Genomic DNA, 16,366 nt, shown 5'->3' on the forward strand with positions numbered 1-16,366 from the left:
AGGAAATGGATAGCCGGTTTTACAATCCGCCCAATTTCTTGTCTGTTGATTTCAATGCAAAGAAAACCGGAGGGAGTGTGGGTTGCGGGGTGGGGTGCTGTCCATTGGCTTTCACCCGCTTTTCCCGCTGCCTCACAAGCTGAATTTCACCCAGACAGAGAGAGAAACAAACACACAAGTGAGCGACTGGCTCTTTTAATGCCTCCGTCACCCAGTGAGACAGACTTGGATACAGAGAGTTGCACACAGTGAGAGGAACCGAGGGAGTCAAGGGTTATGGGGAGCAGACAGGAAAGTGGAGTTGCGGCCAAGATCAGATCAAGCATGATCTTATTGAATGGTGGAGCAGGCTCGAGGGGCCAAATGGCCTACTCCTGCTCCTATTTCTTATGTTCTTATATGAAGACCGATACAAAATATTTGTTCAACGTCTCTGCTATTTCCCTGTTCCCTATTATTAATTCCCCAGTCTCATCCTCCAGGGGACCAACGTTTACTTTAGCCACTCTTTTTGTTTTGATCGAAGGAGGGCAGGAAAAAGACTGGGAGAGCAATAGTGATTGGGGATTCAATGGTGAGGGGAATAGATAGGCGTTTCTGCGGCCGCAACCGAGACTCCAGGATGGTATGTTGCCTCCCTGGTGCAAGGGTCAAGGATGTCTCGGAGCGGGTGCAGGACATTCTAAAAAGGGAGGGAGAACAGCCAGTTGTCGTGGTGCACATTGGTACCAACGACATAGGTAAAAAAAGGGATGAGGTCCTACGAAACGAATTTAAGGAGCTAGGAGCTAAATTAAAAAGTAGGACCTCAAAAGTAGTAATCTCGGGATTGCTACCAGTGCCACGTGATAGTCAGAGTAGGAATCGCAGGATAGCACAGATGAATATGTGGCTTGAGCAGTGGTGCAACAGGGAGGGATTCAAATTCCTGGGGTATTGGAACCGGTTCTGGGGGAGGTGGGACCAGTACAAACCGGACGGTCTGCACCTGGGCAGGACCGGAACCAATGTCCTAGGGGGAGTGTTTGCTAGTGCTGTTGGGGAGGATTTAAACTGATATGGCAGGGGGATGGGAACCAATGCAGGGAGACAGAGGGAAACAAAAAGGAGGCAAAAGCAAAAGACAGAAAGGAGATGAGGAAAAGTGGAGGGCAGAGAAACCCAAGGCAAAGAACAAAAAGGGCCACTGTACAGCAAAATTCTAAAAGGACAAAGGGTGTTAAAAGAACAAGCCTGAAGGCTTTGTGTCTTAATGCAAGGAGTATCCGCAATAAAGTGGATGAATTAACTGTGCAAATAGATGTTAACAAATATGATGTGATTGGGATTACGGAAACGTGGCTCCAGGATGATCAGGGCTGGGAACTCAACATCCAGGGGTATTCAACATTCAGGAAAGATAGAATAAAAGGAAAAGGAGGTGGGGTAGCATTGCTGGTTAAGGAGCAAATTAAGGCAATAGTTCGGAAGGACATTAGCTTGGATGATGTGGAATCTATATGGGTAGAGCTGCAGAATACCAAAGGACAAAAAACATTAGTGGGAGTTGTGTACAGACCTCCAAACAGTAGTAGTGATGTTGGGGAGGGCATCAAACATGAAATTTAGTGGTGTGTGCAATAAAGGTGCAGCAGTTATAATGGGTGACTTTAATATGCACATAGATTGGGTTAACCAAACTGGAAGCAATAGGGTAGAGGAGGATTTCCTGGAGTGCATAAGGGATGGTTTTTTAGACCAATATGTCAAGGAACCAACTAGGGGGGAGGCCATCTTAGACTGGGTGTTGTGTAATGAGAGAGGATTAATTAGCAATCTCATTGTGCGAGGCCCCTTGGGGAAGAGTGACCATAATATGGTGGAATTCTGCATTAGGATGGAGAATGAAACAGTTAATTCAGAGACCATGCTCCAGAACTTAAAGAAGGTCAACTTTGAAGGTATGAGGCGTGAATTGGCTAGGATAGATTGGCGAATGATACTGAAGGGGTTGACTGTGGATGGGCAATGGCAGACATTTAGAGACCGCATGGATGAACTACAGCAATTGTACATTCCTGTCTGTCGTAAAAATAAAAAAGGGAAGGTGGCTCAACCGTGGCTATCAAGGGAAATCAGGGATAGCATTAAAGCCAAGGAAGTGGCATACAAATTGGCCAGAAATAGCAGCGAACCCGGGGACTGGGAGAAATTTAGAACTCAGCAGAGGAGGACAAAGGGTTTGATTAGGGCAGGGAAAATGGAGTATGAGAAGAAGCTTGCAGGGAACATTAAGACGGATTGCAAAAGTTTCTATAGATATGTAAAGAGAAAAAGGTTAGTAAAGACAAACGTAGGTCCCCTGCAGTCAGAATCAGGGGAAGTCATAACGGGGAACAAAGAAATGGCGGACCAATTGAACAAGTACTTTGGTTCGGTATTCACTGAGGAGGACACAAACAACCTTCCGGATATAAAAGGGGTCGGAGGGTCTAGTAAGGAGGAGGAACTGAGGGAAATCCTTATTAGTCGGGAAATTGTGTTGGGGAAATTGATGGGATTGAAGGCCGATAAATCCCCAGGGCCTGATGGACTGCATCCCAGAGTACTTAAGGAGGTGGCCTTGGAAATAGTGGATGCATTGACAGTCATTTTCCAACATTCCATTGACTCTGGATCAGTTCCTATGGAGTGGAGGGTAGCCAATGTAACCCCACTTTTTAAAAAAGGAGGGAGAGAGAAAACAGGGAATTACAGACCGGTCAGCCTGACATCGGTAGTGGGTAAAATGATGGAATCAATTATTAAGGATGTCATAGCAGTGCATTTGGAAAGAGGTAATATGATAGGTCCAAGTCAGCATGGATTTGTGAAAGGGAAATCATGCTTGACAAATCTTCTGGAATTTTTTGAGGATGTTTCCAGTAGAATGGACAAGGGAGAACCAGTTGATGTGGTATATTTGGACTTTCAGAAGGCTTTCGACAAGGTCCCACACAAGAGATTAATGTGAAAAGTTAAAGCACATGGGATTGGGGGTAGTGTGCTGACATGGATTGAGAACTGGTTGTCAGACAGGAAGCAAAGAGTAGGAGTAAATGGGGACTTTTCAGAATGGCAGGCAGTGACTAGTGGGGTACCGCAAGGTTCTGTGCTGGGGCTCCAGCTGTTTACACTGTACATTAATGATTTAGACGAGGGGATTAAATGTAGTATCTCCAAATTTGCGGATGACACTAAGTTGGGTGGCAGTGTGAGCTGCAAGGAGGATTCTATGAGGCTGCAGAGCGACTTGGATAGGTTAGGTGAGTGGGCAAATGCATGGCAGATGAAGTATAATGTGGATAAATGTGAGGTTATCCACTTTGGTGGTAAAAACAGGGAGACAGACTATTATCTGAATGGTGACAGATTAGGAAAAGAGGAGGTGCAAAGAGATCTGGGTGTCATGGTACATCAGTCATTGAAGGTTGGCATGCAGGTACAGCAGGCGGTTAAGAAAGCAAATGGCATGTTGGCCTTCATAGCGAGGGGATTTGAGTACAAGGGCAGGGAGGTGTTGCTACAATTGTACAGGGCCTTGGTGAGGCCACACCTGGAGTATTGTGTACAATTTTGGTCTCCTAACCTGAGGAACGACATTCTTGCTATTGAGGGAGTGCAGTGAAGGTTCACCAGACTGATTCCCGGGATGGCGGGACTGACCTATCAAGAAAGACTGGATCAACTGGGCTTGTATTCACTGGAGTTCAGAAGAATGAGAGGGGACCTCATAGAAACGTTTAAAATTCTGACTGGATTAGACAGGTTAGATGCAGGAAGAATGTTCCCAATGTTGGGGAAGTCCAGAACCAGGGGACACAGTCTAAGGATAAGGGGGAAGCCATTTAGGACTGAGATGAGGAGGAATTTCTTCACCCAGAGAGTGGTGAACCTGTGGAATTCTCTACCACAGAAAGTTGTTGAGGCCAATTCACTAAATATATTCAAAAAGGAGTTAGATGAAGTCCTTACTACTAGGGGAATCAAGGGGTATGGTGAGAAAGCAGGAATGGGGTACTGAAGTTGCATGTTCAGCCATGAACTCATTGAATGGCGGTGCAGGCTAGAAGGGCCGAATGGCCTACTCCTGCACCTATTTTCTATGTTTCTATGTTTAACATCATGAAGTGTTTACATCGAGTAAATAAAGAGAAACAGTTTCCAATGGCTGAAGGGTCAATAACCAGAGGCACAGATTTAACGTGATTGGCGGAACAGCTAGAGGCAATATGAGGGGAAAAAACCAGAACAAATGGTTAGGATTTGGAATGGACTGCCTGATAGGCTGGTAGGTACAGATTCAATAGTAGCCTTCAAAAGGGAATTGGATAAATACTTGAAGGAGAAAAAAATTGCAGCGATATGAGGAAAGAGTGGGGGAGTGGGACTAACTGGATTGCTCTTTGAAAGAGCCAGCGCAGAAACGATGGGCCGAATGGCCTCCTTCTGTGCTGTATCTTCTATGACTCTATGATTTTCAATGTGACAACGTTCTTCTGAAGTACAATATGAATTCTATTGTTGGATCAGAGACACAAAGGATTTACCAAGCAGTTTTCAATGAAGACAGTGCATGTTTACATTTGGCACCTTCTATAAGCTAACGGCCAGTCTTAAGCCATTATTTAATTCACACCTACGGTATTAAATTAGGTTGTGATCTATTGCACCCCTCTGCAGACCAAATGCACACAGCAGTGAACAAACAGGATAACATTGCTATCTGGCAAACAAGGACGAGCTTACTTTTTCATCTAATAAATCTTTTAATTTGTCCATGTTTTTTCATTTTCTTACCATACCCAAACCAATAATGGTCAGATAAAATATGATTTAACTGATTGCAGCAAGTGTGGAACATGTCGTAGGATATTGACCAGAATATCTCGATGCAGAAGATGGAAATGATTAAAAGGGTGCTTACTTGTTGGAAACCTTTTCTCAACTTTGATCTGTGGTTTTAATGGGTCTGTTTCATATTCTGTGGTGAATGATATAAAAGGCCTCTTGCAAACAGAACTTTGGATTTCAAAAATTAATTCCAGGCTAGGAGCCCAAAATTCCCCATGGACTTTTTTTGGCGCAGTTGTAGAGGTATGTCCGATTTTTCTTTTTAGTGGCCCGACTGCGCCAAGAAAAGAAGTTCCAAGTTTCACCAGCATAACCTTTCATTTTGGAGCAGTGCAGATGTCCTTACGCTCTGTGGGTGGAGCTTAAGGACTGCGCCAGGGTAATGAGGGGCTGAAGGGCTGAGGCATAAATAAAGCATGTCCCCTTTGTAAAATAGATCACTAAGTGAGACTTGGCATAACAGACTGAAATCTCAATATATGAAACAATATGAAATTCCTTTATTCCTTTTTAGCAATTATCGATTTTTTTTCCACCTCTACAGTGCTGATGCCACTGTAATTCCGAGCTGCAAGACCGCCACCCCACACCGGCTCACTTCTATCTCAGGCCGAAAGGACCCCACACCGGCTCACTTCTATCTCAGGCCGAAAGGACCCCACACCGGCTCACTTCTATCTCAGGCCGAAAGGACACCGCACCGGCTCACTTCTATCCTGGGCCGAAAGGACACCGCACCGGCTCACTTCTATCTCAGGCCGAAAGGACCCCGCACCGGCTCACTTCTATCTCAGGCCGAAAGGACACCGCACCGGCTCACTTCTATCTCAGGCCGAAAGGACACCGCACCGGCTCACTTCTATCTCAGGCCGAAAGGACACCGCACCGGCTCACTTCTATCTCAGGCCGAAAGGACACCGCCGCCCCCGGTGCCATGTCTTCAGCTCCGCTGAAATAATAGTGTCTTGTATCTGCCGATTTTCTCTTCTCTACACCGATTTCCTTAAGTGTAGGTAAGGTTTTTCAGAAGGGTGCAGTGCACCATTTAAAAACAAAATCAGAATTGGTCAAAAGAAATGGCGCATCCGGCAGGTTCTGCCCCAGTGACGTAAAAATATCGGTAACTAAAAAAATCGGACATACCTACTTTAGAACGGCGCAGAAACGTTGGCGAAACTTGCAGATTTTAGTCTGCTCAAATAAAAACAGCGCAGAATGGTGGCCAAAATTCAGCCCTTGGACTATGAAATGACGCAAACATGGAAGCAATTCTAAAACAACAGCTGCACTTGTATTGCTCCATTAACATAAATAAACCTTCCAAGAGGCTTCTCTAATAACTGTGAGGAAAACAAAGGGACTGAAAGCTTTGTTGAAGAGGTAAGTTTGAAGAAGACTTTTAAAGGTGGGTGGAGGTGGAGAAACAGAGGGAGAGCCCCAGCAAGTAAGAGTGTGGTGACACCAGGCCCAACTGCCAGTCTGAAGTGAAGGGAGACTGCAAGCATAAATGACAGGAGTGAGAGGAATGGAGCCTTCAGAAGGTGATATAGAGCTGGAAAAGATTACAGGGATAGGGTGAGCAAGGCCATAGTGTGATTGGGGCACAGTCAGGAACTATGAGCTGATGGAAAAGCTGAATTCAGTGTAGGACAGAATATTTTCAGCAGAGTTTTGGACAAGTTGGGGTTGATGGAGATGGAATCCCAGCTAGAAGAGTGTTCGAACAGTTGAGGTGACAAAGACATGTTTAACAGTTTCATTGGTGGAGGGGCAGAGGTGGGCAATTTTTTGGAGGTGGAAGTAATGGACGCTGTAATGGATAGAATTTTGTTCAGTTCAAAATCAAACAGGATGTCAATACTGCAAACATTTTGGTTCAGGCAGAGAAAATAGCCAGAGAGGGTGATAACGTCAGGCCAAGGGAATGGAGTTTGTGTTCAAGTCTGAGGATAATGGCTTCAGTCTTCCTGATGTTGAGCTGCAGAAAGTTATGATTCATCCAAGAATTACTGTCGGACAAGTGATTGAGAGAAGAGATGGAGAGATGTAGCTGAAAGTCATCAGTGTACATGTGAAAACTGAATCCATGTCTGTGGATGGTGTCGCCAAGGGGAAGCAGGGAAAGAGGAAGAATTGATCCTCAGAGGACCTCCGAGAGAATGTTGTGGGGGAGGGATGAGAAATTATTTCTGGAAATGCACTGTGTTGTGTATGCAATAACTCAATAGACTGAATACTGTAAACTCCGAACAGGTACAAACCTGGCTCTACTTTATTAGGGCCCAAAGTGATTACATTACAAGATGGTTGGCTTTTTATACCTGGGCCGCACACAGCTCCGACAGTGGCGTCACCTGGTGGCTAGTAAACCCAAGCATACATACATGACAATATCCCCCTTTAAGATATTAGTAAGGGTCTTCTTACAAATTGAGATGGTCTAGGGCTTTCCGCTCCCGAGTGGAACATCCCAGCTTTGGGCGAGCATTCTGAGTCTGTTATGACTGGGGGCTGGGTAGCCGATCTGATGGGAGTGGCAATGACCATATCAGGGATTGAAAGTCCAGATTCATTGACCATGTCAGTGATTGAAAGTCCAGATTCATTGAAGACAGCGGAGTCCTCTGATGACTGAGGGTAGGTTGGTTGGTCACTGATTGTGTCTTCCTCAGACTGTTCAGGTTCATCCGTGTGCCGCAGCTTTATCTGATCAACATGTTTCCTGCATGTCTGCCCATTCTTGAGCTTAATGATTAAAAACTCTGTTACCCTCCTTGGCTGTAACAGTACCGGCGATCCATTTGGGACCTTTACCATAATTCAGTACATTACACAGGATCATTGATAGAAATGTTGCGTGAAACAGTAGCGCGATCATGATACCCTTGCTGACTTTGGCGTCTGTATTTGATACGATTATTCAAGTCAGGGTGGACAAGAGAGAGCCTGATCTTGAGAACTCTCCATCAATAGTTCAGCAGGGGAGACCCCGGTAAGCGTATGGGGTCTTGTCCTGTAACTGAGCAATATGCGTGACAAGCGAGTTTACAGTGACCCTTGAGTTACACGTTTCATACTCTGCTTGTTGGCTTGGACAGCACGCTCTGCTTGTCCATTGGATACGGGTTTGAATGGTGCTGACCTCACATGTTTGATATCATTGAGTTTCAGGAACTCTTGAAACTCCAGACTGGTGAAGCAAGCACAAATTTCTCTCTGCCTTTCTTGGGCATAACAACACGATTACCCCACAGTACACAATCTGAATGAATGGATAGTTCGTCCTTGTGATAGATGTAAGGTTTGATCTCCGCACACATTTACTTGGGTATGGCAGACCACGCATCATTAAGGATACAACATTTCACAACCGATAATATCGGGTCCTGGCTGATCCAGGTCTTAACTTGTTGGGCCGTAACAGGAATTCCTTCACTTTCAAAAGCATCCATGACTAAGAGTAGGTCTGCCGGTTGTGGCGTTTCTACCTCCGATGTGGGCAATGGCAGATGGCTCAATGCATCGGCACAATTCTCAGTGCCAGGTCTATAGTGAATGACATAATCATAGGCAGATAATGTCAGTGCCCACCTCTGGATGCGGGATGATGCATTGGTATTGATACCTTTGTTTTCCGAAAACAATGAAATGAGTGGCTTGTGATCTGTTTCCAGTTCAAACTGAAGACCAAACACATACTGATGCATCTTTTTAACCCAATACACATAGGCTCGTGCTTCTTTCTCTACCATGCTGTAGACTCTTTCTGCCTTTCACAAACTATTTGAAGCATATGCAACAGGTTGTAATTTGCCCGACTCATTAGCTTGTTGGAGCACGCAACCAACTCCATATGACGAAGCAGCACATGCCAATACTAGATGCTTACACAGATCATAATGTACCAGCAGCTTGTTAGAGCTTTCTCAAAAGCTCTATCTTCAGATGCACCCCAAACCCAGTTGTCGCCTTTTCTTAGCAGCATGTGCAGTGGCTCTAATAAGGTGCTCAATCTAGGTAAGAAATTACCGAAGTAGTTGAGTAGACCAAGGCATGAACGCAGCTCCGTCACATTCTGAGGCTTGGGTGTATTTTTGATGGCCTTGGTTTTCGAGTCCGTAGGCATGATACCATCAGCAGCAATTTTCCTCCCCAGGAATTCAACTTCCGGTGCCATGAAGACACACTTCGAGCGTTTCAGTCTGAGTCCCACTTTGTCCAGATGATGTAGAACCTCTTCCAGGTTGTTCAGATGTTCGGCAGAGTCATGACCTATGACCATTATGTCATCTTTGAACATGACAGTTCTAGGGATGGACTTCAGTAGACTCTCCATGTTCTTCTGAAATATGGCTGCAGTTGAGCGAATTCCAAAAGGGCACCTGTTGTAGATAAACAGTCCTTTATGAGTGTTGATGCATGTAAGTTTCTTCGACGTGTCGACCAGCTCCTGTGTCATGTAGGCCGACGTCAGATCCAGTTTTGTGAACGACTTCCCCCCCGGCTAGCATTGCAAACAGGTCATCAGCCTTCGGTAACGGGTATTGATCCTGTTTTGAAACTGAGTTGATCATAACCTTGTAGTCTCCACAAATCCTGACAGTGCCATCACTTTTCAACACAGGAACAATGGGGCTGGCCCATTCGTTAAATCCGACCGGTGATATGATCACTTCACACTGGAGTCTGTCCAGTTTGATTTCAACTTTCTCCCTCATCATGTACGGAACTGCCCGAGCTTTATGATGGACGGGTCTTGCATCCGAGTCCACGTGGATCTGCAACTTAGCTCCCGTGAAATTGCCGATGCCTGGTTCAAACAGCAAGGGGAACTTGCTCAACACTTGAGCACATGGAGTATCCACCGACGACGACAATGCTTTGATCTCGTTCCAGTTCCATTTGATTTTTTCGAACCAGTTCCTGCTGAACAGCATTGGACCATTGCCTGAAACAATGGTAAATCGTGAACCGCACCATCATACGACACCTTGATTACTGCACTGCCAATCACCGTTATGAGTTCTTTAGTGTACATACGCAACTTGGCACTGACTGGACTCAGTTTAGGCCTCACAGCTTTAGTATCCCACAGCTTTTTCAAATGTCCTCTGGCTCATTATTGATTGACTCGCACCTGTATCCATCGATACCGGCACACCATTAAGTTTTACATTAATCATTATCGGTTGCCTCTTTGTTAGGAATGAATACAGTCCATACACTTCCTTCTCTGGTATATCGGATTGCATATCCGGATCCGCTCTAGACTGGTCATCATCCTCCAAGTGGTGTGTCGCAGCACGCTTGCTCAGTTGCGGACACATGCGCTGGAGATACCCCACTCTCGAACAGCCTTTACAAATATACTGTTTAAACTGACATTGATGATGCCAATGATTTCCCCCACAATGCCAACACGGTGATATTGGATTCATTCCCATTGGCAGACATTGAGCAGCCACAGGTTTCGCGTACGTAGTTGGGTAGGCCCTGCCATATACAGCTCTGCCAAACGACGATACTATCTTGTTTTCAGTACTTGCTGAGTTCTGATTTTTCAATGATATCTGCTTTAAGCTTTTGTCTGTTGTCATGCATGATTGGGCAATCGTGATGGCCTTGCTCAAATCCAGCATCCCCGCCGCCAGTAGCTTACGCAGGATCACCTCGTAGTTGATGCAGATTACAAAGAGGTCCTGCAGCATGTCTGCCAATGCAGTTTCAAACTTGCACGGTCCAGCTAGACGTCTTTGGTCGGGAACGAATTCCAATACATCCTGGCCCTCAGAACGAACGTGCGTATAGAATCAATAGCTTGAGATAATGATGCCTTCATCTGGTTTGAGATGGTCACGTACCAGAGTACACAATATTTCATAGTCCTTGTCTGTTGGACTTAAGGGCGAGAGGAAATTCTTTGAGTCCATAGATTTTCGGACCGCAAACCGTGAGGAGGACCGCCTGGCGCCGAACTGCGTCTGCCTCTTTCTCCATTTTGTTGGCCACGAAGTACTGGTTCAAGCAGGCTACAAAGTTTGCCCAATCTTCTCCCTCCACGAATCACTCCAGAATTCCAATTGTACTAATTTTTGCATGCAAAGGTTCTTGTTACCTCGTCGCCAAATGTTGTGTATGCAATAACTCAATAGAATGAATACTGTAAACTCCGAACAGGTACAAACCTGGCTCTACTTTATTAGGGCCCAAAGTGATTACATTACAAGATGGCTGGCCTTTTATACCTGGGCTGCACACAGATGCGCACAGCCCAATGACCTCCGACAGTGGCACCACCTGGTGGCTAGTAAATCCAAGCATACATACATGACGCACTGCATTCAAATAGGTCGAACTGGAATCATGCAAGGGCAGTCCCACTGAGCTGGATGATGGAAAAGAAATTGGATTGCCACAAAGAGGAAAAAGAGGAGTGAGTGCATGACTGTCATCGTGGATGTTATTCATGAATTTTGTTTGGACTGTTTTGGTAAGAAGGGCAAAAGCCAGACTAGAGGATTGTTAATAGGCGGTTATGAGATCGATGGGCATTGAGCTGGAAAGTGATGATATCTTCAGAAACATTAAAGAGACACTCCTTATAAGGGACCATTGACAGCAGGTTATTCTGGGATGAGTCAATTTAATAAATTAGACAATTCTCTGGATTCAAATAGTGGTTTTAAATTAAAAATTCTAATACTGATGCCCATTTGTTGTGCAGTGGAATCACCATTGCATCTATTCTAGTATTAGTGGTTTGTTGAAAGAAATGGGCTTGCAGTGTTCCAATTTGTCAGTGAGTTTGTCAACTGAGTAGATGAGCCATGCCAAGCAAGAAATCTCCAGGTTCAATCACCACGCAATGAGCTCACTGATTTCAGCAGGTCAGGGTATTGGTATTGGCACGAGTTAGCCTTATTGGTCTTTGATTACACAGGGTAAAATCAGCTAGGGTTCCCACACCAGATTTCTAACCATCATTCTTTTCTGGAAGTATGCACGTGCGCACATTGGGTGAAGTCAGGAACAGGCTTGGTTGTAATGTCCCCAACTCCCTCTCCCCAAATGTTACACTTGCTGTCGAGGATCACTCTTGAACTGTGATGTAAAAGGGCGATTGGCATCCATTGTTACACCACCAACAACAACAACAACAATATATTTATATAGCACCTTTAGCTTAATAAAACACTCCAAGGGGCTTCACAGAAACGTTATCAAAATGAAACAAAATTTTACACTGGGCCATACAAGGAGATGTGAGAGCTGATGACCAAAAGCTTGGTCGAAGAGGTTGGTTTTAAGGAGCGCCTTAAAGGGGAAAGGAGAAGTGGAGAGATGGAGAGATTTAGGGAGAGAATTCCAGAGCTTAGAACCAAGGCAATTGAAGGCACGACTGCCAATGGTGCAGCATTTAAAATCGGGGATGTTCAAAAGGCCAGAATAGGTGGAGCGCAGAGGTCTTTGGGGATTAATAGGACTGGATGAGATTACCGAGTTAAGGAGGGGCGAGGCCATGGAGTGATTTGTAAACATGGATGAGAATTTTTTAATTGAGGCTTTGCTTAACTGGGAGCTGTGAAGGTCAGCGAGCACAGGAGAGATGGATAAGCGGGACTTGGTGCAAGTTAGATACAGGTGGCAGAGTTTTGGATGACCTCATGTTTATGGAGGGTAGAGCTAGGGAGGCCGGTGAAGAGTGTGTTGGAATAGTCAAGTCCAGAGGTGACGAAGGCAAGAAGGAGTCAGTGCCTCAGGAAGGGAGAATATTGGTGAGAATCCAATGAGCATTGCTGGTTTCATTCGCAGGCTCGCCACATTCAAACTGAGCTATGGTTCTCACTCTCAAGCCACACCACTTGACTGTTTCCCTTTCTGCACATTGGCAGTGAGCAGTGAAAGCTTATTCCCCACGTGCCCCTGAACATGACCCTGTGGTACAAGGTGACTGTTGAGATTAAGGTTGTGTTGTGTCAAATGGAAATAGATGTTTTTAAATAAGATCTCCAAGAACCCCTTGCACCAATGGAAAACTTGCAATGAAAACTGATCGAGCTGGATAGCTTCATTTCAGGTTACTTAGTTTAGCTTGAATCATGTTTGATGAAGCAGCATAACTAGAAACCATCAATATAAGATAGTCACCAAGAAATCCAATTGGGAATTCAGAAGAAACTTCTTTACCAAAAGAGTGGTGAGAATGTGGAACTCCCACAGGGAGTGGTTGAAATGAATAATATAGATGCATTTAAGGGGAGACTAGACAAGCAAATGAAGGAAAAGTGAATAGAGGGTTATGCTGATAGAGTTAGATGAAAGACAGGAGGAGGCATGAGTGGAGCATAAAACACCGATATGGGCTGGATGGCCTGTTTCTGTGTTGTATATCCTATGTAAAGAGAACAGTTGTGATTTTCCTCACAATATAAGATGAGATCTCTGAGGTAGGATACATTTCACCATGTGTTATAAGTGGGTTAATTTAAGTTTTATTTGTTCTCCACTGACAAAAGGCTTGTAAATTGAAGCTGATCAACACACTTTAGTTAGAAACACTTCCACTAATGGTAAAAGCTGAACAATTGATGTACCTGGTTGACTAACCTTTGGCGAAAGGCTGGGGTATAAAGAGAAAATAAAAGTAAGACTTTGGAAAACAAAAATATCAAAACATATTCACATATGTTAAGGGCTGCTAAAAAATATTACTCTTTGCTTCATTATTTTGGCTGCCATTTTTGATCAAAATAGTTGGAGAAAGAGGGAAAGTAAAGTGTTTCAAAGCCACAATTGTGACTTCAATTCTCAATGGGATGACTTTTTACCCTACTAATTCACTCTCCTCCTTTCCACCGGTGAATATATGGAATGCTATCTGGGAGTACAGGTCCCTTTCGGAACTGGCCTGCTTCATGTGTTACGCCTAATCAGTCGGTGTTGGCAGACTAGTTGACTGAGATGTATTTTAGCTGAGCCCAATGCTGTTGTCGTGCAAATCCCACACTTCAAGCAGAGGGTCATGGGACAACAACCAGGAGCAGGAATTTTGGGCAATTTTCTCCTCCCAAACCCAAGGGCACCATGGTCCATCGCAGTGCTCCAACCACTGCCTCAGCTGAGATAATGTAACTCAGCATAGATTCGAACCTGGGATCAATCACGTGCATGGTTCAACCACTGTCTTGAGCACTATCCCTTCGGGGAGCAGAGAGCCATATTTGTTTTCCACAAACTATATTCTAAAGAAGCAAATGGGTGCTGACCGTACTTCAACAAAACAGCTCCAAATTAAGAAAATTATTTTAAAATATTCTTCCTTCAAAGCTCGCCTTTGAGTCTGCATGACTTCTCCTTTGGTGTGATGGAAGCTTACAATATCCAGTTCTTGATATTCATTCTCACAGTTAGCATGAAGGTTGTCGTTTTTATCTCAGTAGCCTTAAGCCAGACTCGTGACAGCAAGGCCAACTTGACTTGCATGAGAGCCAAACATTACCAATTAATAGCACAAAAACATTTGAATTTCCTGTGTAGATCTATAATCTGCCTGCAATAGGAGCACACAAGGGATCTAAAGTGGAGTATCTGAACAGTATATTTTGCAATAGTAAAACAACGTCTTCATATCCTAGAAAAAGGAGGCCTCATTAATTCTGGGTCTGGTACATCAGAAATACTTCAAAAATGTTTCCTGTCTTCGTTGACTCTGCATCTTGATACAAAGCTTCTTCAACATTAATTTTAAATTCATTTACTTTTCTGAACAGTTGAGGAAAAGTTATAATTAGCTTGATTATATCCCACATGTAATGTGTGGTATTTCTTTAATTGACAGTAAATATAATGGTTTAGGACTAGGCCGAGTGCAGTTACTTAACCAGATAACAGAATTGCCTGATTCTGAGAATGGGTACAGCCATGTTTTTGACCTATTTTAGCCAGAGTTCAGGTAGGTATCAACCACCTGAATGTGAGAAGCATCTGTGGTCAATAGTGTGTTACCTCCGACCTACCACCCCCATAAACTTGAACTTATCCAAAACTCTGCTACCTGTATTCTAACTCGCACCAAATCTTGCTCACCCATCGCCTCTGTGCTCGCTGACCTACGATGGTTCCCAATACGGCACCGCTTCGATTTTAAAATTCTCGTCCTTGTGTTCTAAAACCCTCCATTACCTCGCCCTCCCTATCTCTCTCTCCTCCTCCAGTCCTACAGCCCTACAACTCTCTGATATCTCTGCACTGCTCTAATTCTGGCCATTTGCGCATCCCTGATTTCCTTCACTCCACCATCGACGTTCATGCCACCTCGTCCCTTAGATTTGGATTTCCCTCCCTAAACCTCTCCGCCTCTCCATCTCTCTCTTCTCTGAGGCTCTCCTCTTTGATTAAGCTTTTGGTCACTGGTCCTAAAATCTCTTTATGTGGATTGTTGCCAAATGTTGTTTATATCACTCCTGTGAAGTGCCTTGGGGTGCTTAACTACATTAAAAGCGCTGTATAAATACAAGTTGTTATTATTACGGATGTCTTCTTGTAACTGAGAGGGATTTGAAATTGCAAAATCGGTTATTTTTCTGCCATATACTTGCTCTGCAATCAAGAATACAATTGGTTAAAGTCTCGGAATGCATGTAAAGCTCAAGACTTTTGGAGTTTAAAGATGACATGCCTGGTGATGGGAGATTGGAACCAAGCCAATCCTCGGTGTTAGGATGGGTAATCTAATGCCTGTATCAGACAGATCTGCAATAGTTGAGGGTGCTGTTGATGGAGAGCTACAATAGTAATTAGCGGCTGAAAGTGGCCCCAGATAACATTGTAAGTTAATCCTTTAATGTGCTGGGTAGTCGTAGCTAGATAAAGAAGGTGTAATGTATTTGCTTCATGGGTTCTTTGCTTAAGAATTCATAGTAACACATTGCTATTAAGAACTAGTTGGCTTATTAACAAAGGTTTAACAATCACAAGACACATTACCAGCTCATCCACTAGACTCACAACTGTATGCCTCATCGTGGATGACTTAGACCCAACTGACTGGGGTTTTATTGAGTCTTGTGAACATCTCATGACTCGCTAAACCATTCACAATTCAACAGCTCTACAACTATTTTAGTTTACTTTTAAATCAAGTGCTCCCTTTTTTAAGGGCACAAAAATCCACAAATTAACTAATAAACATTAAAGGGAACCTTGACAAATCAAATTAAATTAAAATTTTGCACTCCAGTCCATCCGGCGCCCACCTCTCGCGGAAGGGCGTGAGCGTACCGGTGGACACCGCGTGCTCCAGCTCCAGGGACACCTTGACACGAATGTAGCTGCGGAAGAGAGGCAGGCAGTGGGGCTAAACGACCGTCCGCTGCCTGGTCCGGTTAATGGCCACCTTGCCCAGGTCCAGGAGCAGTCCTATGAGGAGGCCCTCCGACCTGCCCGCTCCCCTCCGCACCGGGTGCCTAAAGGTCAGGAGCGTGGGACTGAAGTG

General features: G+C 44.5%; 1 protein-coding gene across 6 annotated transcripts in view; it reads left to right on the forward strand.

The window, feature by feature from the left end:
- Positions 1-16,366, forward strand: part of LOC139262274 (alpha-(1,6)-fucosyltransferase) — a 1,093,864-nt gene that overhangs the window by 464,194 nt on the left and 613,304 nt on the right. Inside the window, exon 1 of one of the 6 annotated variants that reach the window (XM_070877423.1) lies at positions 5,697-5,885. The exons of the other annotated variants lie outside the window; for them this stretch is intronic. The gene's annotated coding sequence lies outside the window, so the exon portion shown is untranslated. Of the gene's footprint in view, positions 1-5,696; positions 5,886-16,366 lie in introns of those variants that run through there. 6 annotated transcript variants of the gene reach the window in all.

The sequence above is a fragment of the Pristiophorus japonicus genome, chromosome 4 (genome assembly GCF_044704955.1).
Source record: "Pristiophorus japonicus isolate sPriJap1 chromosome 4, sPriJap1.hap1, whole genome shotgun sequence".
NCBI lineage: Eukaryota > Metazoa > Chordata > Chondrichthyes > Pristiophoridae > Pristiophorus > Pristiophorus japonicus.